We start from the raw sequence: 23804 nt of genomic DNA on the forward strand, positions 1-23804 counted from the left end.
AATGCCAATGCCCTGTCCAGGATGCCCCATTTGTCTGACGATGGGAAGGATGAGGGTGACCTGAAGCAAATTGAATTTCCTGCTTTGCACCGGCCCACTTACGTAGAACGGTCTCAGCCCTGGAGTCATCAGCAAGAAGCGGCTTTCGATCCATTGCCCCATCACAGTTGGCAAGAGGCCCAGAATGATGACCCTGCAATCAGGCTGGTTAAGGCATTGCTAGCCCGGGCCGGGTCTCGCCTTGAGTTGAGCGCCCCAGCTGAAGCAAAGAAATTGTGGCAGGACAGGAGTCGGCTATATCTTCACCGAGGCAAATTGTGCAGGAGTCTGACTAACCCCAAGACGCATGAGAGGATCTGCCAGATCGTGATACCCCAAGCGTATGTCCCGGTGGTCCTGGAGGCGTACCATGACGGGGCAGGGCACTTTGGATGGAAGAAGTTGGACATGTTGCTGAGAAGTTGTTTCTACTGGATAGGGAAGAGAGATTTCATAGAAGCCTTGTGTAGGAACTGTGGTCCCTGCGCCTTGAGGAGGCAAGATGGCACCAGTCAGCGAGCACCACTCCAGCCAATAGTCACCAAGCAGCTCCTGGAGATCGTAGCTTTGGACCACGTCAAGCTAACCCCAAGCAGAAGTGGTTATACTTATGCACTCACGATGGTAGACCACTATTCTTGATTCTTGGTGGTGGTACCCGTTAAGGATTTGACTGCCAGCACAGCGAAAAAGTGTTTCAAGCGCACTTCTGTAGGCCGCATAAATATCCCGATCGAGTCCTCACCGATCAGGGCCCGGCGTTTGAGGCTGAAATCTTCCAGGAGTTATGTGGTCTGTACAGTTGCAAGAAGATACGCACTACACCCTACCATGCGCAGACGAATGGGATGTGCGAGAAGATGAACTATTTGGTGATCAATCTGTTGAAGACTCTTCCACTAGAGGAGCGGAACAAGTGGCCTGAAAAACTGCCAGACCTTGTGGATATCTACAACAACATTCTGGTGGGGTCTACCAAGTGCACACCTGCTTACCTGATGAGAGACAGACCTGGGAGACTCCCAGTGGACTTAGAGATGGAGGTCGAACTGCCTGAAGCCTACTTGCCCGAAGCGGATTGGGACTCACGTCGCCAGATCCAGTATAAGCAAATTCAAAAGTGCATTGAAGAGAACTTGAATCAGATTAGAGAAAGGAAAGAGAGAAACTTTAACAAGCAGGCAAAAGCAACCCCTTTCTCACCAGGTGAGGTGGTACTGAAGAGGAAGAGAAAGCTGCAAAAATTGGACGATCAATGGGAAAAGGAACCTTATGTGGTGCAACCGTCTAATTTCGACAACCGGAAGACCTGCCTCATCAGCAAGTACCAGGGAAGAACAACGGTTACTGTTTCCCGGGACCATTTGAAGAAGTGTCAAGAACCCTTAAAAATTGTAGAAGAACCCCAGCCCCAACCTCCAGTGGTGGAAAAGAAGAAGAGGATGATCCATACCATTCTAGGTGATTTCCCAGAAGACTGGCCAATGCAGAATGGAGCAGTGATAGTTCCTGTGTTAACTTTCCCACAACCCATGGAAGAACCAGACCAGGAAAGGCTCACTGACATAGCACCCATCCCCGCATCTAGAATAGCACCCATCCCCTTACCACGCACACGTAGAATCCTACCAACCACACCTGCCACTGAGGCCGAGGAACCTTTAGGAGTCACTGCTACATCACAAGGGGAGGGAGAGGGTTCAGCATTGAGAAGGTCAACCCGGGTTAACGTCGGTCAACCCCCACTGAGGTATAGGGAGTGTTAGTGGTACCCAGCTGTTTAAAATCAAAATATTAGTAAGTGAATCTGTGCTTTCCTTTTTTCTTTTTCGCAGTTTGTTGTTTTCTTTGAGTCAATAGTAGTACTGAATAATCACACTGGTTTTAATCAACAGAGAATTTTACCTGATTGAGAAAAATGTTTGCACAAAGTGCAAGGACTTCAGTTATCAATATATATTAGTAGAAAAAATGGAACATAGCCACGGGACTGGTTGTGGCCAACACAGACTTGTGTTTTTGTAAATAGTTGCACCTCCTGTGCCTACCAGAGTCGTCTTTGCAACACCCGGGACCTTAACCTGGTCAGGACCCACAAGTAGGAATGCAGCAGGTCAGGTTGTTTGGGTGGCGGGTTGATGAGATCCGGGACGTTGGGACTGGACTGTCACAGGAAGAGGCTGCAACAGAGTAGGTTGAGCCTCCACTACTAACATAACCGGTAGCGTTCCCTTGTTTGTCAACTCTAGAACTCTGTGAACTCTAGAGTTAAAGTAACGTTTAAGAAATGTGCCTCCCTAATGTGGGATGAAAATCTTGTAAATAAAGTGTGTCCTTTTTTTACAGTTATACAAAATAAACCTCTGATGTCCTGTAGCTCGAGGACGAGCTACGTTTAACCAAGGGGGAATGTGACGCCCCTGGCCTATCAAGTCATCACCGGGTACTGTACAAGCTGCCCTTTCATGCAGTATTCCACCTCTCTCTTGGCTTTGCGTCCCTAACTAATGGTGTTGCCTTCATCAGCTAATCAAATCCTAGATACACCCTGCACCACACCCCCAGACACACCAGTGGATGGCTTGCGTGGAATAGAGTCGCCCACCTGGGGGGTTAAGGAGGGGAGGTGAGGAGTGTAGTCAGTAGAGAAAGGGAGTGAGAGGTGAAAGTGAGAGGAGGTCGGGAGCAGGGCTCCTGGAAAACTGTCTAGGTTGCAGACGGTGGTCTCGGCCTAGAGGAGTCGGACCCCCGGTCGCAGGGGATCGTGGCTAGGTGCCTGGAACTGTCGAGGAGGACAGCCGTAAGTCTGTCACCATCACCAGTCTGGGACCGAAGGCACAACGGGGTACACGGACTCTAGGTCGGGGAGTAGCTTCAGGCAACCCGATAATTCACCTGTGGAGAACAGAGCCTTCATGATTCATTCCCAACCTCTCCAGAATTGGGACATTTGCGCAATGAGGGGGATAGGACTTTCCAGACTACAACGGTCCAGAAACTCCCAAGCGTGAGCCCTAAGAGCAAGCTTCCATACTTTGCCATAGTAGGGAGCGGGGTCCGGCTAGTTTCACGCTACCAGGCCACCAAGTAGAAGCCTAACTAAGTGCCAGGAGGCAGGTTCACGGATAACCAGGCAGCACCATTGGGGACGGGACCCGGACGAGCTCCCCTCAGCGGCAGTGGTGTCTAGAGACTTGGTTTACCGGTTGTCAGTGTCTGCTTAATGAACTGAGTGAGTACGAGAGTAACCCCCTGCATCCCACGGCATCCCCTATCACCGAGTCCCGGGGCATTGCCCCCTACCCGTGGAGGTTTACAACATCTTGCTGCCCCACTTCATCACCCAGGGTACTCCCAGCGGCAGCACTCCTAATTACAGTACACTACGGGTAGCATCACAAACTATTTCTTAATCCCCTGTAAATACCCCCTTCATTTGAGTGGCCGCACGACCCCCGGGTCCAGGGACCCTCGAGCCACAGCAAACCTGGATCCGAGCAGCTCGGCTGCTGCCACGGGGGCGGCACACTTGCTTGCCCCTGAGCCCCTCCTGACACCTGCCACCTCCGAAGGTATCTTCTCGACTGAATTGTGTGTGAAATGGCTCCTAACTTCCCCTGCAGGTGCCCCGCCTCCTGGGTTGCTGAACTAGTGGGCAAGAGGTTTCATATCACATGATGGCCACCCCAGCACCTACCCTAGCCCAGTCTCAGTGGAAGAACTCCCGCGTTTATGTGTTGGATGAGTGAATTTGGTGGTGATTACCAGTGACGACCTCCTCCGTATCCAAGATGAATACTGCACCTTGGGTGAGGTGCAGTACCCTGTGGCGCGTGAAGCCGCAGGGGCACCACAGATACAGCAAGACAGGAAACAAGATGGCTGACGAAAAAAAGATTCAAACAAAAACGACAGCAGACATGGCAAAATGTCAGAGAACCTCACAATCGATGCCATGGGGGGTTGAACCCATTTGCATTTTGGTCTTCAATGAGTGGCCTGAGCTCGTCAGTCACACCTTGGAGGTTTTGTGATGTTTGTCAGACACTGTTTTCTCAGAACAGCGCTGCTGGTGGTGTCCTGATGGATAAGTGCATCCAGCTGTCCCCTGAAAGTGTAGACCGTTTAATTTTCATCAAGATGAGCAAGTCATGGATCTCCAATGACTTTTCCACAACAGTCACAAATTGTAAAGACTAGGCGATGATGTAGTTTTCAGTGTGCTGCATCCATTTTGCATTATTGTAGTCTGTGACACCTTTGTTGTGGCTTCTGTGGCTATTATTGCTACTGTTGCTGCTGCATCCATTTCGCATTATTGTAGTCTGTGACACCTTTGTTGTCGCTTCTGTGGCTGTTATTGCTACTGCTGCTAATGTTACTAAAAAGTGCCTTGGTGGTGCAACAATCAAACTTTGTGTCCTCCGCTGTTACTTTAACAATATGGCTTTTCTTTATGTATAAATCACCTAATATTCCTCCTATTCCTCCTCCTTTTTCTCCCTCCTGAGGTACGACAAGCCAAAGTTTTTGTAAATTACATTTTTTTTAAATCCAAGTTGGGTCTCAAATCGTGTGTTGTCTGTAGTGACAGGGGTCTAAGAGCACCAGGCCTACACCTGTCACTCATCCACCTGTTACTGATCAACGTTTAAGCTAGAAATACTGAGCCAGGCCTTGTCCTAGGCTCTGTCCTATGCACACCATGCTGCACCATTATACTATTTGTACTCTGGGGCAATTGATACCACTTTTCCTGGTGTTTGCCCCTAATTTTTGGAAATGTGGAGACTCCAAGTTGGGTCTCCAAGTTGTGTGTTGTCTATATTGGACAAACAGCACAACAGTACAAAGTTGTTGAAAGATCTAACAGACTTGACAGATCTGTGGCTCTCTCCGCTGAATCTCCAACCAGGAATGGTTGTGTGTGATAATGGACGTAACTTGGTGGAGGCTCTGAATCTTGGGAAGCTTACACACGTACAATGTCACATGCTCAACTTAGTGGTACAGCACTTTCTAAAACCTACCCAGATTTGACTGAGCTATTCGTGAAGGTGCGCCATGTGTGAGCCCATTTCCACAAGTCAGCTACAGCTGCAGCCGGTCTTGCAGTGCTTCGCTGCATCAGCACTTGCAAGTGCCAGCACACTGACTGATTTCTGACCTGCCTATGTGACGCCCTGGACTATCAGGTCGTCACAGGGTATTGTGCAATCTGCCCTTCTGTGCAATATCCACCTCCTTCTTGGTTAGGGGTCGCCAACTAAATGGTGTTGCCAACAGTAGCTAATTAAAGTCCTAGGCCCACTCTGCACCACACCCACCAGACACACCAATGGACGGCCTGAGTGGAATAGGGACGCCCACTTGGGGGGTTGGTTAAGGGGAGGTCAGGAGTGTCAGTCAGTTGAAGTCAGGATTTAAAGTTAGGAGTTGAAGTGAGGAGAAATAGTTTGGAGGTGAAGGAGAGAGAAGGTCAGGAGCACGGCTCCTTGGAAGCAACTAGGTAGCAGACGGTGGTCTGGGCCTAGTAGGAGCTGGACCCCCTGTCGCAGGGGATCGTGGCAAGGGGCACGGAACTGTTGAGGAGGACAGCCGGCGGCCTTGCACCATCACCGGGCTGGGACCAGGGCACGACGGGGTACGTGGACCCTAGGTCACAGAGTAGTTTCAGGCAACCTGACAATTTACCCGACGAGAACGGAGCCTTCAAGATCTCCTCCTGCTCCAAAATCAGGGTACTAGCGCAACGAGGGGGATAGGACTTTCCACCAAAACGGCCCAGAAAATCCCAAGCGTGAACCCGGAGAGCAAGCTCCCATAGTTAGCCACACTGGGGAGCTGGACCCGACTAGTTTCATGCTACCGTGGCCAAAAGAAGAAAGAACTTAGTGCCAGGAGTGAGGTCGCAGATCACCAGGCAACACCAATGGGAACGGGACCCAAACTAACTCCCGTCAGCGGCAGCGGTGTCCAGAACTTTGGTTTATCCAGTTGTCGGTGTCAGCTTTTTGGACTGAGTGAGTACGAAAGTGACCCCTTCATGCCCTACGGCACTCCCCAGCACCATCACCGAGTCCCGGGGCATCCCCGCACCCCTGGAGGGCTCTAACATCCGTCTGCCCCATTCCATCACCCCCGGGTACTCCCAACTGTAGCGGTGGTACTCCACATTACCACACACCACGGGTGGAGTCACAAACTCTAAATACCATCCCTGTAAATACTCCCCCTTTATTTAAGTAGCCGCATGACCCCCGGGTCCGGACGCCCCTCAAGCCACCGCGGGTCCGGATCCAAGCAGCCCAGCTGCTGACGCGGGGGCGGTACACCTACAGATTGGAACTCAACACTACATATTTTGCAAAGGCTTTGTCAGCAGCAGAGGGACATAGGTGAATGCCAAAAAAAAATGAAATCAGAGTTTCTCCTGTATGTCTGTTGCTGGCTATATTGCCATGCCTCCTGGTTGACTAGGTGGGCCGAACGCCTGGGTCCAGCTACAGGCTGGTGAGTCCCTTGGCCAGGACACAGGCATGGATGCCTCCTACTTTTACACTGCCATTGTGTCTCACCCCAGGGCTTTGGGGTACTCGGTCCTGGGCAGTATATTTACTGGTACAGTTAACTGGGTGGCCGTTGCCCAGTTCCGTGACCCTGGGGGTAGCTTGAAAGGGGTTACATACAGGGGAATAATAATAATAATAATAATAATAATAATAATAATAATAAAAAAGGTTTTGTCGTGACGCCACTTACGGGTTGCGGCTATGTAAATGGAGCCGCCGCTGCACAGTCTCTCACCGCTGGGGCCGATATTAATGGCAGCCTGGATGTTGGGCCCTCCGCAAGTAGGGCCAGGCCCAGGGGGTAGGTGATGGAGTTAGGCGGTACACAAGTGTTACTGGTTTCTCTACTCACCGCGTTTTTATTGTGCCGCCCCCGCATCAGCAGCCGGGCTGCTCGGATCCGGATCCGCGATGGCTCCAGAGGGCTCCAGACCTGGGGGTCGTGCGGCTCCTCAAACGAAGGGGGTATATTTACAAGAGATGGTGTATACAGTTTGTGACGCCACCCGTGGTGTGTGGTAAGGTGGAGTACCACCGCTGCGACTGGGAGTACCCGGTTGCAATGGTGTGGGCAGCCAGGTGTTTAACCCCTCCAAGGGTAGGGGGGGATGCCCTGGGACTCGGTGATGGTGACGCGGATGTTCCATTGGGGAGGTAAGGGTCACTTTTGTACTCACTCAGTCCAATAACGCTGACACCGACAACTGTAGTAAACCAAAGTTCTGGACACCGCTGCCGCTGAGGGAGGGCACGCCTGGGTCCCGTTTCTACGGGTGTTGCCTGTTAATCTGTGACCTTTTCCTGTGGTACCTTGTCTTCTAGTTGGTCCCTTTAGCTGGAAACTAATCGGGTCCCGCTCCCCAGTGTGGCTAACTGAGGGAGCTTGCTCTCAGGGTTCACGCTTGGGATTTCTTGGACTTGGATTTCTTTCTATTTGTGGAAAGTCCTATCCCCCTTGTTGCGCTAGTACCCCGATTTTGGAGCAGGTGGAGAATGTATCTTGAAGGCTCCGTCCTCGTCGGGTAAATTGACCTAGGGTCCACGTACTCCATCGTGCCCTGGCCCCTGCCCGGTGATGGTACAAGGCCGCCGGCTGTCCTCCTCAACAGTTCGTGCCCCTTCTCACGATCTCCTGCGACCGGGGTTCCAGCTCCTACCAGGCCCAGACCAACATCTGCTACCTAGTAGTTCCAAGGAGTCCAGCTCCTGACCTCCTCTCTCTCTGAGAGCTACTTCTCACTGACTGTCTCCTGACACTCCTGACCCCCCGTTAACCGTAGTGTGTGGTAATGTGGAGTACCACCACTGCAGTTGGGAGTACCCGGGGGTGATGGAATGGGGCAGCCTGATGTTTGAGCCCTCCACGGCTGCGGGGATGCCCGGGGACTCGGTGATGGTGCTGGGGAGTGCCGTAAGGCATGAAGGGGTCACTTTCGTACTCACTCAGTCCAAAAAGCTGACACCGACAACTGGATAAACCAAAGTTCTGGACACCGCTGCCGCTAAGGGGAGCTAGTTTGGGTCCCGTTCCCGTTGGTGTTGCCTGGTGATCTGCGACCTCACTCCTGGCACTAAGTTCTCTCTTCTTTTGGCTCCGGTAGCATGAAACTAGTCGGGTCCCGTTCCCCAGTGTGGCTAACTGTGGGAGCTTGCTCTCCGGGTTCACGCTTGGGATTTTCTGGGTTCCTGGGGACACTTTTTTTTATAAAATAATAAATATCACAAATCAGCAAGTAACATGGACATATTTGGTGTCCCTGTAATCGTAACAACCCGAACAACACAGCAATCAGATTATTTATGGGGATCGGTAAATGGCGTAAAAAAATGGCGCAATATATTATTTTTCTTTATTAAAATCCATAAAAAATGTAATAAAAATGTATTGTTGAGGCCATGTTCACATGTAGCGTAAATGTGACGCCCTGGGCAAGCCAGGGGTCACAGGTAATGACATCACCACACCCTACACCCCAGTTAGGTACACCTAAGCTAGACCCAAAAATCCTTGTTGCCCTCCTCCAGGGGCTGATGTCCACACCATGGGGTGGGCCAGGCGGTTGGTCCCGCCCACCAAGGAGTTCACAGTCCTGGAGGCGGGAAAACCTGGCAGATTAGTTGTGGAGGTTGAAGTAGAAGGAGGAAAGTAGTAAAAGAGCAGCCTGAAGTTGGTCTGGGTGTGTGCCCCGGACAGAGACAGCAAGATTAGCAGACGGCGGTGACCGTCTGCAGGAGTGGCCTATCGGAGGTGCCGTAAGGACCGTGGACGGGTGGTGGCCCGGCGGTACCGGACCGGTACACAAGGAGAAGCCAGCACCATTGGCAGGGGCCTTTCGGATCCCGGCAAGGCTTGGAGTCGCCGTGAATTTGCCAAATCCGTCAGTGAAGGGGACCTCCGGGTCTCCAAACAACTAAGTCCCGATTGAAGGCAACAGTCCAACCGTATGAGAGAGACACCGCCACCGCCAAGGCACCAGCTTCTCAGGGCCAGCGCCTGCGGGCAAAGAGGGGCTCCTCCGGCCCATATCCAAGTCGGGGAGCGGGTTACCGGTGGGAACCCATCGCAACCAACAGAAGTACTAGGTGCAGGGAAAGAGACAGTCACCGTTAACTACCGGGGAAAAGCAACAGCAGCCGTCCGTGGGAACCGTCTTTCCAGCCGTGTGTTTTACCGAGAACTGTGTCAACGTCTCAGGCTGAGTGAGTACCACCGTGCCGTACGGCACAGCGCTGCCCCCGCGACCCTGCACCTCACCAGGTCCCGCACCGGGCCTGCCATCCCTCGTCCTTCACCCCATCACTGGGCCCCGGGACAACCAACCCCTACCCACGGAGGGGAGAACTAACAACTCTGCTGCTCCCTGTCACCGCTCCCGGGATCCCCATACAGAGCAGCGGTGGTGTCCACACAATCACCACAACCGTGGGTGGCGTCACGGACAATAAATCCCCAAAACCAAACCCCTTTTCACTCACGGGCGAGGAGCACCGCTCGAGTCCCCGGGATCCGGCCCATCGCTCGAGCCACCGAGCAGCAGAGGCCGCAGCAGCAGCGGCAGCTGGACCCGAGCAGTGGGAGAGCGCAGCGTCCCCTCCTCCGCCCGCGACATAAATGCTGCGTTTTTTTCTGCAGTTGTCCGTACCACGAGCGCGATAACAATCTCCTCTGATTATTACGTGTTTGTGGTATTTTTATGCATTGTCCCCTTATTTGATACATGTTTTGGTACAGATGTGAATCCTGAAGCTTATAAAGAAAAAAAACACCAAATCCGCAGAGTTCAGCGGCGTCTTTAGACGCAAAAGGGGCGGAGATTTCCTGATGTCTCACGCACTTTGCTTGGACAATTAGTCCCTGTTAACATGTAGTGTAAATGCTGCATTTTTTTCTGCTATTTTTTTTGCACATTTATTCTGCTGTGTTTAATTATCCAAGCAAAGTGGATGTGATTCCATGAAATAATATCACTGGGGTTTTTTTTCTCTAGAGATTGCTATGTGGAGCTTAAAAAAATGCAGGAAAAGCTTCTCTGTACAATAAAAACACTTTAAAACGCAGATTCACATCTGAACCAAAAACGCATTAAATAATGGAGAAAAGGCAGAAAAAACGGAGCAAAAATGGAATAACCACAGAAGATTGTTATTGTATAATTTGGTGCAGACAGAAACAAAAAAAAAAAACAGAATGTATGCTTTATAGGCACAAATAAGCAATATGTCATATAGTGACACTTTAAATATAAGAAAATTCTGGCTGCTATGACAATGAACGAACAGTCCGGGGCATCTGCTGAATGAACCTTACTGCCAAATGGGTGTGGCTAGGGGTGTGGCTATGGGTGTGGCCAAAATTGCATACTCTTTCCCTCGTTCCTTTCTTCAGAAGTTGGGAGGTATATATCTGCAATCTGATGGCGACAGCCATCCTTCAGAACTTGATCCGCAGCTCTCACTATGTGCCTCAGTCATTTTGGCTAGACTTTGTACTAACTGCAGATGATTTGCCAGTTTCAGAATGAATATTTAATAGTGTGTTCAGAATTGAACAACATATGGCATCAGATTCCATCCTCTGTGCCTGTTGCTGGCTGCATTGCCATGCCTCCTGGTCATTTTGGCTGGGCCTCGCACTGGCTGCAAATCCTTTACCACAGGTACAAACTCTGCACTTTCACCAGATTTGTCCAACATAATATTTCCAAATTTCAAGCTTATTGCCATGTATTATTATATGAAAAAGCCTCCCTTCATTTTTCATTTTGATACAGTCTCTAAAAAAACCCCACCTAGCATTCTGATATTTTGGACTAATAGACTACCATCTAGTGGTCATTCATAGAATTGTTTTTATCAGCAAAACAAATCAGTGTGAAGATAAAAAATTAAAATCAGATAAACCTTGTTATGACTTAAAAAATTTAAATAAAGAATTTATATAAAAATAAAATCAGAATAATATTATTAATAATACTTAGGAAAAAATAATCTGAGATTATCAAAGCTGGCTAAGCAGATAGTACTGCTGTCACTAAACTGTGGTCCCAGGTTGGACATTCGATAACATCTACATGAAGTTTTCCGTGAAGTATGTAATTTCTACAGACGTTTGTCTATGTTTCTGCTGGCTACACAGATATTGCAAACCAATACAGCAGCACACTCGATGTTCTAAGTGTTAAATATCTGAATTTATCTGCATTACTGAAATATGGAATATGCTTGTAAAGTGAGGGTAGTTAACTCAGATATTGACCGATCTGTGTGTGCCCACCTGCCACGACAAGGTTACCTTTCTCTCATGGGACCCTAACAAAATTTACCAAGCATACCTGTCCTGGAATAAAAGCCAACAAATATAAAGGGCAATGAGGCTCTAATACTCATTTAAAGTGAATCTCAAATAATAAGCTGATCCAGGGACCTGTTAGGCTGCTTTCACACTACGTCTTTTTAACATGCGTCCTGAACGTTTTTTTAACGCAGAAACGGATCCAGTGCAAATGCGTTTTCATTTCAATGCATTTGCAATGGACTCGCGTTAACATGCGTTCACCTGCGTTTGCGTGCGTTATAGTGAGGATCCAGCGACTTGCAGTTTTTTAACATCTTTCAAAAACACTACTTGTAGCGTTTTTGAGCTGCGTCCAACTTCTGCAAATTGCTGGATCCTGACTATACTGCACGCAAACGCATGTGAACGCTGGCGTGCTGATAGACAGGATCCTGCTTGCTCTACTGAGCATGCACAGAAGCCAGCCCCGTGATCAGTCTATCTCTCTCCTCCCTCTGTCTCTCCCCCTCCCTCTCTCTCTGTCTCTCCCCCTCCCTCTCCCCCACCTGAGAGCTGCGGACACTCGTAACCAAGGTAAACATCGGGTAACCACTTATCTTAGTTACCCGATGTTTACGTTGGTAACGTGTGCAGGGAGCAGGCTCCTAGCAGCTGCAGACGCTTGTAACCAAAGTAAATATCGGGTATCCAAGCAAGTATACCCGATGTTTACCTTGGTTACGAGCCTCGCAGCTGTCAGGTGCCGGCTCCCAGTCTGGCACATTTAGTTCCCATCACTCCCGATCACATGACTCCAATGCCCGCCCCTAAACATCCAGTGACAGGATCCTGCAAAGTAACACATGCGTTTTCATGCGTTTTTTGCTGTAAAAGCAGGATCCGCTTTTGCAGCAAAAAAACGTTCAGGACGCATGTTAAAAAGACGTAGTGGGAAAACAGCCTTAATGTGATATTCATAATAAAGATGCTTTTTTTTGTTTGATCAGATGTTTTATTATAAATTCATATATAAATTGAGCTTATTTATGTAAAAATGCATTGCCTCGAGGTATTAGGACATTACAGCTAGGGATAAAAGCAAACCCGAACTGTAAATTCTGGGGTCCATCCCAAAGGTGTTTAGTGCCGAATCCCAAATACAGACTTTTAACTATTTGTCCAGTTCCATTCAGGTTTGTCAAACGAATAAAGCTTGTTGAAAAGTTGCAAAGCAGCCAATCAGCAAGCATTTCGGCTGTGGGCACTTCCGAAGCTATCACAGCCATGCCAAGTATTGGACACTGAGTACACTGAGTTCAATGAGTTCACTTGAGATCAGTTTACCTACGATTACAGGTGGGGTACTGTGGGAAGCTCCAGCTGTGACCGCAGGTAAACTCGGGGACATCACAGCTCACAGCCGCAGCTCAGTCAGTGTCTGACTGAAGCCGCAGCGGGCGGTCATGTTCTCTAATGTGCCCGCGCACTGTGACTTCAGTATGTGGCATCGCTGGGATCTCCAAGGGTGTTTTGGGAGTTAATAAAGGAGTGAGAGTTTGTGTATTTTATTTTCAATTAAAGGATTTTTTCGTTAGTGTTTTCTTACAAGATAAGTAATGGGGGGGTCTCATAGCCCTCTCCCCATTAATAATACAGGACTTGATAGAAACTGACAAATCTCAGCTGTCATTACCCCTTATATTATCGCAATTGCCCCTGCACTAGGGCAATTGGGATGAGCTAGCTAATGAATGTGACAATTCTGGGCAGCTGTGGGCTGGTATTTTTAGGCTGGGGGGCAAATATCCATGGTTCCTCCCATACTAATATCAGTTCCCACCTGTGTTCTGTACCTTAGCTGGATATCAAAAATAGGGGGGCATCAAATCTTTTTTTCCCCTCTATTTTGATATCCAGCCACACTAAAGCTCACAGGTGGGGCCTGCATCCTGCAGCTGTTGTTTGACCAGAGCTGGCTATCAAAATAGGGTCTGAATTTTGTTTATGGGTTTTTTATATTTCTTTTTATATTACTATACAGCAAACTGACTGCAATCAATCACAGATGCAGATACAGGGTGGGGGCATGTATAGTAATATGCAATCAATCACAGACACTGGCACAGAGGGTGGGCGGACTAAGCAGTGAATATTGATGAACCTTAATAAGCGGGTCCAGAAAAGAGTCTGACTGTAACATGATTCTCTGGGCAACACAGTATTTATAACTATCCTGCTCTTACTACCATTTAACTTCCAATTGCAGCCCCCTAGCGCTTACTACAGCCATTTTTCAGCCCCTAACTTCTCTGCCCCATTGATTTGTATGGGGTTCATTGTTTAGGGTCAAGTTCAGCAGCAAGTTTACTTGCCGAAGCTGATATTTTGTTTAACTTGTACTGATTTGACGAACCTTAAAATCCACAGGTCCGCTCATCACTAGTTACAGCATCCCTTGCCAGTCCCAGAATCTTTTTGTTGAACCTGCCTATGTATTTGACTTGCTCGCTCCATGGGCCAATGATTTCTGAGGCAATGTCACTGAACTCGCCTGCATGCTATGTTACTGGATGTTGTCAGAATGTTTCTGAAATGTGCCGTAAGCATCTGGTAACTATTGTGTTGATTGAAAAATTACATATATATTCCCTTTAAAACAGCCTTGTACTGATGGAAAGAGTGCTTTTTCCATACAACTTACCACAGTCTTTCACAATATACAGTACAACTGTGTACCAAAGGATTCTGGTAAGCTGCATGTAATCTGTAGTCACCAATTTCCATCTTTCTGTATTCAATTGAATTTGCGTCTGTACTGCCCCGCGGCCTTGGCTGCGGCCGCCGAGCCACTCGGATCCGTGCTCGCGTTCTATGGGTGGTGGCTCGAGCCTCTCACGGACCTGGAGGTCACGTCGCTCTGCAAAGGGGGGTTGATGTTACACATGGGGGATGTGGGCATTTGGTTTTGGGATGATTGTTCATGACGCCACCCACGGGTTGTGGTGATGGTGGACACCACCGCTGCGGTGAAGGTACGGGGACTCCCGGGAGCGGTGTAGTGGAGCAGCTAGGTGTTGACCCCTCCTTGGGTAGGGGATGTTGGTCCCGGGGCCCGGTGGTGCGAGGGCCGGGGTGTAGGGCACAGTGTTGTGGTGCAGCGTGGTGCGGTGCCTGATGGCACTGGTATACTCACGATTAAACCACACAGAGTCACTGGTAAACCAAACGAAGGTATGAACGGGGCCCGCAGCCGGCTGCAGCTTCCTAGTCAGGTTGGCAATGTCCACCTTTCTCCTGCACCTATATTGTAGTTGGACCACTGTGCCTGAGCACTGGTAGTCCGCTCCCCGGCGTGTAGGTGTCGGAGAAGCTCCTTGGATCTCTGGCCTTAGGCGGTGGCTACTATCTGGACGGGTTGGGCTGTTGCCTTCAAACGGGACTTTGGTGGGAATGAACCCCTGAGGTCCAGACCGCAATCATTTAATTCGACTATGTTGGTGGCATATAGCCTAGTTCGGGGTCTGAGTACCCTGCCTGGTGCTCCGATACCCTGTTAGCTCCCCGGTTCAGTTACGGTGGGCCACTACCCTGTCCCGGTCCCATACAATTCCGCTGGTCGTATTCCCGGTCTCCTGCAGGCGGTCACTGCCTGACTGTTTGAACCGTCTGTCCACTCTGACTCTCTGAACTGAACTCCTTGAACTCTCTGACTGAACTGAACTGTTTTCCTGCCTCAGGCCAGCAGACTCCTCGGAAGGCATGTCTTTCCGCCGACTCCGCCCACCTGGTGTGCCTGTCTAACACTGAGGGAGGCAATCAGGTCTTTGTGGTTGACTGATGGTACCTTTCTAGTGTGGGGGTGTATGTGGTGAGTGTTGTGACCTGTGACCCCTGGGGTCCAGGGCGTCACACGTCTTTCACGTACAAATACATCTGAACACATGAGTGTTGTGCCAGGAGCAAAGCAGCATTGATTAGGTCCCCGCCCAAGCATCAAGAGGTAATCTTGATTATATAGTCACGCTGCTGCTGTCACTGGAAAAGCAGACAGAATGCAATGGAGATGGTAGGGAATAGTGATGAGCCACCACCCTAGTGTTCGGGTTCGGTTCAGTTCGTCGAACTTCAGGTGTGTTCGTCGAACGTTCGTCGAACACTTTCGAACACCGTCAAACACCATTGAAAACAATGGCAGGCAAACACAAACACATAGAAAACACCTTCTAAGGTGTCCAAAAGGTGACAAACTACTCAAAAGACACAACAAACACATGGAAAAGGGACAAATACATATACCCATGCGAAAAGAAAAGAGCTGGACGAGTAAAAGGAGGAGGAGACACAGATATAGGCATGTCATGCCTTTCTAAAATCATGTAAAACACAGCAAGAGGACTCCAACAAGAGTCTCCATTTTTTCCAAAAATTTGGGCACAGACACCACTTAAGTGGCATCAATTGTCCCACAGTTGCAAACTTAAAATGGTTATGTTCATAAAGCAGATTCAAAAATCCACAAGCCTTTAGTCTCCCCAGGATGACACAGGGGTAGAAAAGTCCTTGCGGATCCATGACCTGTTCATCTTGATGAACGTTAGTCTGTCCGCATTGTCACTGGACAGACGCGTGCACTTATCTGTCAGCACACCACCAGCAGCACTGAACACACGTTCCGAGAGAATGCTGGCTGCGAGACACAACAAGATCTCCAAGGAGTAAGTGGCGAGCTCAGGCCATTTGTCCATATTGAAGCCCAAAATGAGCAAGGCTCCAGATGCACAGTCATGGCATCTATGTTCACTTGGAAATACTCCTGTATCATCCTCTCCAGGCGTTGACTATGTGTCAGACTTCTTGTGTCTTCTGGCCTTGCAAAGGATGGTCTAAAAAATTAATGAAACGATTCCATAAAATTCCTGTTACCACCAGATACGGTGTTACTGGTACGGTTTGAGTGATGACTCGACAGTCCCATAGTTGGCAAGTTAAAACTGTGAGATTCACTCTGTGCACCACTGGTGTTTAGTGGAAAAGCCTTACTTTACAGCAGGGCTACAACACTGACTACCAGACACTGCTACTATGCCCAAGGGATTGCCTGGGGTAGCTGCAGTAAAAAATTGGCTACTGGGTAGCTGCAGTAAACAATTGGCTACTGGATAGTCAGGCGGTGTAGCTTACTTTACAGCTGGGCTACAACACTTTCTACCAGACACTGTTACTATGCCCAAGGGGCTGCCTGGGGAAACTGCAGTAAAAAATTGGCTACTGGATAGACAGGCGGTGTAGCTTTCTACACAGCAGTGCTACACTACCTGCCCAAAAGGATTGATTGAGCTAGATTTGGCCAGATGCTGTGAAAAACACTTGCACAGCACTGGCACAGACTTGCCTAGCAAAAATTACTAGGAACTGCTCTAACCTAACCCTCAAAAGGGCTGAAATTACAACTAGTCCCTACTCCCTAAACCTATCTCTCTATTAAACTTTATAGTGCCCACAGCAGCAGTAGCGGTGACTGACACACAAGTGCATCACTGAGGTAATGGTGGTGATGGGGAAAATGTCCGGGTATTATAGGGCAAGAACATGTGACATACACAGCCAATGACACATGCCCTTGCTTGTGTGCAAAAAATGCACGTGTGTGTGTGTGCGTGTATGTGTGTGTGCGTGTATGTGTGTGCGTGTATGTGTGTGTGTGTGTGTGTGCGTGTGTGTGTGATTGGCTGACAGCCTGCACCGCCCCACTGTACACGCGGTTAGGAAAAAAGAAAATGGAGATCGCCATTATTTCAGCAGCACTGATCTAAACCCTGCCCCCTCCCCCCCGCAGACTATACACTGAAGTTGGATATTAGGCTGGGGCCCCACGGGGATCTACTGCGATTCCCTCGCATGACACTATGCTCACGCTGGCAGAACAGCAGAGCCAAGTGTCATGCGAGTGCTGTGGGGGGCGGACCGGTGCTGAAGTGGGGCGGGCCTGCACAGAGGAGGGGAGAGAGGGATTTATCTCCCTCTCTCCTCCGTTGCCGGCTATTGCCATTTTCGCTCTGCACTCGCAGTATACCAGTGTACCGCGAGTGTAGTGCGATTTTTCTCTCGCCCCATTGACTTGAATGGGTGCGAGAGAAACAATGATCGCATTACACTTACTGTGAATAGCCAGTTATGCTTTTCGTGATCGAACCGTTATCGAACATAACTTTGAACTGTCGATCTTGAAGCTAATTGTTCGGGTTTGTCGAACGACTCGAACAGCTCCTAAAACAGGTTGAATTTGAGATTGGCGAACAGTACGGTTCAAACACCGCTCATCTCTACTGGGGAATGCTATAAGTGTTCTATGAAGCTTTAACTTCTATATGTCAGAATAATCAAAAACAAGACCCTCATAGTATGTAAAGCTCCACCTGACTGTACGTATCCAATTCTTATTGTCTTTCACGATGCTGCTTACTCCTTTTCCCCACTTTTGTCTCCATAGAGAATACCAGGAGATATAACCTGGCACTTGCTTTCTGTGGCAGAATGTGTGCGGACTTTGGTTTTGTTTGTGTACAGTCATAAGCAAAAAGTAACATCTCGGAAGGTTCTTCGAAATGCATAGTGAGATATTCTTCATAAATGTGCTAAATGGGCTGCTCTGCACAAGCCTGGGTAGCTCAGTCGGTAGAGCATCAGACTTTTAATCTGAGGGTCCAGGGTTCAAGTCCCTGTTCAGGCGCCTTGCATTTTACCATAAACCTAGCATGTACCATATTTAATGTTCTTATTTGATTGGTGAAATAAAATTCTCTATTGATCTAGATAGATAAATAAAACATATAATCTAATACAGGGCCGGCTCCAGGTTTTTGTGGGCGCTGGGCGAAAGAGTATTAGTGGGCCCCATCCACACATAGACATGCACAGATACATACACATACAGGCATACGAACAGATGCATATTTAAAGAGAAAAATACATATAAATAGACATAAATCTAGACACAGTCATATATAGATACATATCATACATGCAGACAAAGACACAGAGATATTTCTATTATTGGGAAGCCGGCAACAGCCTCATTCACATGCCCCACTTGTCTCCATCCAGATCCTCCTGGGCATGTGTCTGTGCCACGCTAATTGGTGCCAGTCACTAACAGACATGGCCGCACATAGAGCACACTGACACTACTGTATATACATCACAAGAGAGGCTGGGGACATACACATTATAGGGGGGCATACATATTACTGAGGAAAGGGGTATACAGCAATGGGGGGCATACAGCTCAAGAGTGGGGCATACAGCTCTAAAGGGGGGCAGTGGCTTTGGGGTGGGGGGACAAACAGCTCTAATGTGGGGGGTGACATGCAGCTCTGGGGGTATACAGCTCTGAAGTGGGAGGTGACATACAACTCTGGGGGGTATACAGCACTGGGGTTGGGGGGATCATACAGCTCTGAGGGGGGTATACAGCACCGGGGTGGAGGTGACATACAACTCTAGGGGTATAGTAGTATGCAGCCCCCATATTCCTCCATATAGGGTTACGAAGCCCCCATAGTCCTCCATATAGTATTATGTAGCCCCCATGTAGTATTATGCAGCCCCCATATTGCCCTATGCAGGCCCTATATGGCACTATGCAACCCCCATAAGGCACTATGCAACCCCCATAAAGCACTATGCAACCCCCATATAACATTAAGCAGCCCCATATAGCACAATGCAGACCTAGATAGCATTAGGCACACTCATGTAATATACAGCCCCCATATAGCATAATGCAGACCCATATAGCATTAGGCACCCTCATGAAGTATACAGCCCCCATATAGCACAATGCAGACCTAGAAAGCATTAGGCACACTCATTTAGTATACAGCCCCCATATAGCACAATGCAGACCCATATAGCATTAGGCACCCTCATGTAGTATACAGACCCCATATAGCACAATGCAGACCCATATAGCATTAGGCACCTTCATGTAGTATACAGCCCGCATATAGCACAATGCAGACCCAGATAGCATTAAGCACCTTCATGTAGTATACAGCCCCAATATAGCACAGTGCGGAGCCAGATAGCATTAGGCACCTTCATGTAGTATACAGCCCGCATATAGCACAATGCAGACCCAAATAACATTAGGCATCATCATGTAGTATACAGCCCGCATATAGCACAATGCAGACCCAGATAGCATTAGGCACCTTTATGTAGTATACAGCCCGCATATAGCACAATGCAGACCCATATAGCATTAGGCACATTTATATAGTATACAGCCCACATATAGCACAATGCAGACCCAGATATCATTAGGCATCCTCATGTAGTATACAGCCCGCATATAGCACAATGCAGACCCAGATAGCACAATGCATACCCAGATAGCATTAGGAACCATCATGTAGTATACAGCCCATATAGCACAGTGCAGACCCAGATAGCATTAGGCACCTTCATTTAGTATACAACCCGTATATAGCATAGTGCAGACCCAGATAGCATTAGACACCTTCATTTAGTATACAGCCCGTATATCGCACAATGCAGACCCAGATAGCATTAGGCACCTTCATTTACTATTCAGCACGTATATAACACAGTGCAGAACCAGATAGCATTAGGCATCCTCATGTAGTATACAGCCCATATATAGCACAATACAGACCCAGATAGCATTAGGCACCTTTATATAGTATACAGACCGTATATAGCACAGTGCAGACCCAGATAGCATTAGACATCTTCATGTAGTATACAGCCCATATGGCCACAGTGATTGAATACATATTCACTTTTCCTCGTACCCCCGCTGATCAGTCTCCTCAGCGCGTCCATTGCTGTCACTCGCTCTGACCTCACTGCAGGCGCGCAGTGTTGACGTCACAGCGCTCCGCTGCTGAGCTGTCAGAGCGCTGACAGACACAGAGGGAGAATGATGAGAGAGGCAGCTTGCCGCTCCACCTCATCATTCATTGCTTTTATTTGTATTGGCAACTGTGATGCCGATACAATTGAAAGTGTGATGCTCGGCGGGGAGAGGCCAGTGACAGCGCGTGTACCGGGCGCCCCTGAGTAGCGGTGACTTGTCTTGCCACTGCGAGTGGGCCCCCCGGCAACCCAGGGCCCTGGCATTTGACCGGGTTTGCTGGGTGCTGACGCCGGCCCTGATCTAATATGTCTTATGTCATAGCCTAAGAATGTGATTCTTTGCTTTATTTAAGGTTTGCACAGTCATTTAAAACAGTAACTTATGTTAGTATACATATAGATGGAATGAGAAATAAATGTTCAAAAATCGAGAGACCCTTGGTAGTTCAGTCAATAAGTATCTGACTTTAAATCCAAGGATCCATTGTTTTACTCATTAATCACTTTTTAGGCCACAGTCACTTGTGTATGACTCGGCGATTCTCTCATCGCTTCACCCGACACAGCCACATGCAGCTGAGAAGCTCCTGCCCAAGGGGTGTGCAGCTGCCCCGGGCTATCCCGATGCGAGACTCGCCGAGTCATATGCAAGTGTGACTCTGGCCTAACACTTTACTTACCATATCTCTTTTGTTAGTTCTTACCTGTTTTTTTAGCACATAAAGCATGTCAATTTTCATCAAGAATAACCTAAGAACTAAGCAAAGTGCTAAGTTTATATTAAAACACATGACAGCTGAACCAGGACTTGAACCCTGGACCCTCAGATTAATAGTCTGATGCTCTACCGACTGAGCTACCCAGGCTCTAGCATAGCAACCAAAAAATGCTCAGTCCAGTAGAAATAGGCCTTCTTAAGAGAGGATTATCATTTGTTCCGACATCCAACTTTGACCTGTTTGAGTCTATTAAGGACCTCAACCTCTTCCTTAGGAAGTTGAGGTGGAGGAAACATATTCTCAAACAGGATGCCAAAATTTGCCAGGACTTGGATATCCCAGCTGATCTCCTCCCGGATATTAGACTCTTGAACAGTCTTGAGGTAGAAGATCCGAATTTGAGGGGCCGGGGTCCTTTTACAACCCTCAAAAATAAGAGTTCCAAGAATCCACATTTAATGTCGGATTTGTCAGCTATAGATATTTTTGAGGAGTTGGTTACGAAAGAATTGAAGGACCTAGCTGCGACTGATATTTTTTCAAAATATAATTTGGACAGAATGGAAATGCAAGGCCCTGAAAGACCTGGAGTGTGACGACCACATTGTCATAAAACCCTCGGATAAGGGTGGCAATGTGGTCGTCATGGATACAGATAAATATGTTGACCTCTGTGTTGGTCTGTTGAATGACCGAGATACTTATGAGGTGCTCCCGGGGAATCCAACTAGGGTGTACTTGGAGGAATTAAGGACAATTTTGGATGAGGGTCTGACTATGGAAGTTATTGACAAGTCTGAATATGACTTCCTTTTTCAAAAACAACCTGTCATGGCAACCTTTTATTGTCTTCCAAAGGTGCACAAAGGGTTGGATCCCCTGAGGGGGAGACCCATTGTCTCTGGAATCAATAGTCTTACTCAGAATTGTGGAATATACTTGGATCGTGTCCTCAGACCATTTGTGATGGCCTTGCAGTCTCATGTACAGGACACACCAAATCTTTTACGCAAACTAGAGGGCATAACTATACAGGCCGATACCACTCTTGACAGTATTGACGTGGAGGCTCTCTACTCCTCCATCCCACATGACAAACGGATGGAGGCAGCGAGATATTTTCTCTCGACAAGAGGGATCCAGTACCGACAGCATAATGAATTTGTCCTGAAACTCCTCTATTTTTGTTTGACAAAAAACGTATTCCTCTTCGATGGCCGATTCTACCACCAACTCAGGGGCACCGCGATGGGGAGCCCCTGTGCCCCCTCATATGCCAACTTGCTCCTGGGTTGGTGGGAGGAGACTATGATCTTTATACATGAAACGGAAGAGGTTACGCGTCATTTTGAAATCTGGGTCCGCTACATAGACGACATCCTGGTTGTCTGGAATGGACCCAGGGATGATCTTAATGTGAATAATATCGGTTTGAAATTCACATCTGTATTTGAGGAGGTGGGCACATTGCCCTTTCTTGACATATTGATCCATAGAGATGCTGCAGGAGGCCTACATACATGCACCTACTATAAACCTACAGCATCGAATTCCCTGCTCCGATGGGACAGTTGCCACCCTAAACATCTTAAACGGGGGATCCCAAAAGGACAATTTCTTCAAATTAGAAGAAATTGCTCTAAGGAGGGGGATTTTCGAGCTCAAGCCAAAGATCTGGGAGAAAGGTTCCGAGAGAGGGGGTACCCTAAAACTATCATCAAGAGAGCCTTCGATGAGGCAAAGGAGAGACCGAGACCGGAACTATTGATTTCTAGAAAAAGGACTGACACTCAGGATGGATCAAATATGTTCATCACTACCTTTGATAACGGCGCTGACAGCGTACGCCGTATCTTTAATAAACATTGGTCAATTTTAAGGATGGACAGGGACCTTTATCCGATTTTGTCTAAGCAACCTCAGATCACTTATAGAAAAGGTAAATCTCTGGCAGATCGTCTAGTTCATAGCCATTTTGCACAAACAGTTGAGGATAATTGGCTAGTAAAAGGTGTGAAGGGTTGCTTCAAATGCTCAGGGTGTATTGCTTGTCCTGTCATACAGGTCACCAAGACATTCAGGAGCAATGTGACTTCGAGGGAATTTACAATTCGACATTTCATCAATTGCCGCACACAAGGGGTCATCTACAAAATTGATTGTGTGTGTGGCCTCGAATATATTGGAAAAACTATCCGTGAATTTAGAAGGAGGATAGGTGAACATCTGGGGGACGTGGAACATCGGAGGGACACTGCTGTGGCCAGACATGTCACCGAAAAACATGGGGGTGACCTTCGTGCACTGAGATTCACAGGGATTGATAAAGTCCTGAGACCAAAAAGAGGAGGAGATTGGGATAGGCTTATCCTTCAGAGAGAGACTAGATGGATGTTCAAGCTTGAAACCCTCTCTCCTAAAGGTCTGAATGAGCAATTGCTTTTCAACAGTTTCATTTAGCGTCCGTGGATGGCGTATCCTTGCATTTTATAACTATCCCATCTTTTCCTTTAGTTTTCCTAGTTAGAATTGAATATGGTGGCATGCTCTTTGATAGTCTTTTATGTCACCACTTATGTCCTTTCTGACTAGTGTTACCTGGATCACTAAGGCTATCCACACCGGTGGGTGCTGGATTTGCATATAATAATTTGGAAACCAACATATTTGTGGATTTATCCATGTCCTTTGTATTGATTATGCTGTAGTGAAAACGGTGCCTCCAAGGCAGCGTTTGGGCCATATTTGTTTCCCGTAACTGTCTCCATTATATTAGCCAGCATGACGGCCCCTCACTTATTTAATCAGATGGGAGTTTTC

The 23804-nt window shown here is 48.1% G+C and overlaps 2 non-coding genes across 2 annotated transcripts; one reads left to right on the forward strand and one right to left on the reverse strand.

Moving 5' to 3' along the window:
• Positions 1–18042: 18042 nt before the first annotated feature.
• TRNAK-UUU (transfer RNA lysine (anticodon UUU)) lies at positions 18043–18115 on the forward strand. The gene has a single exon. It is a non-coding gene; the product is annotated as a tRNA-Lys (tRNA).
• A 2943-nt stretch (positions 18116–21058) lies between these two features.
• On the reverse strand, positions 21059–21132 carry TRNAN-AUU (transfer RNA asparagine (anticodon AUU)). The gene has a single exon. It is a non-coding gene; the product is annotated as a tRNA-Asn (tRNA).
• Between the last annotated feature and the right edge of the window lie 2672 nt (positions 21133–23804).

The sequence above is a fragment of the Anomaloglossus baeobatrachus genome, chromosome 1 (genome assembly GCF_048569485.1).
Source record: "Anomaloglossus baeobatrachus isolate aAnoBae1 chromosome 1, aAnoBae1.hap1, whole genome shotgun sequence".
NCBI classification, from domain to species: domain Eukaryota; kingdom Metazoa; phylum Chordata; class Amphibia; order Anura; family Aromobatidae; genus Anomaloglossus; species Anomaloglossus baeobatrachus.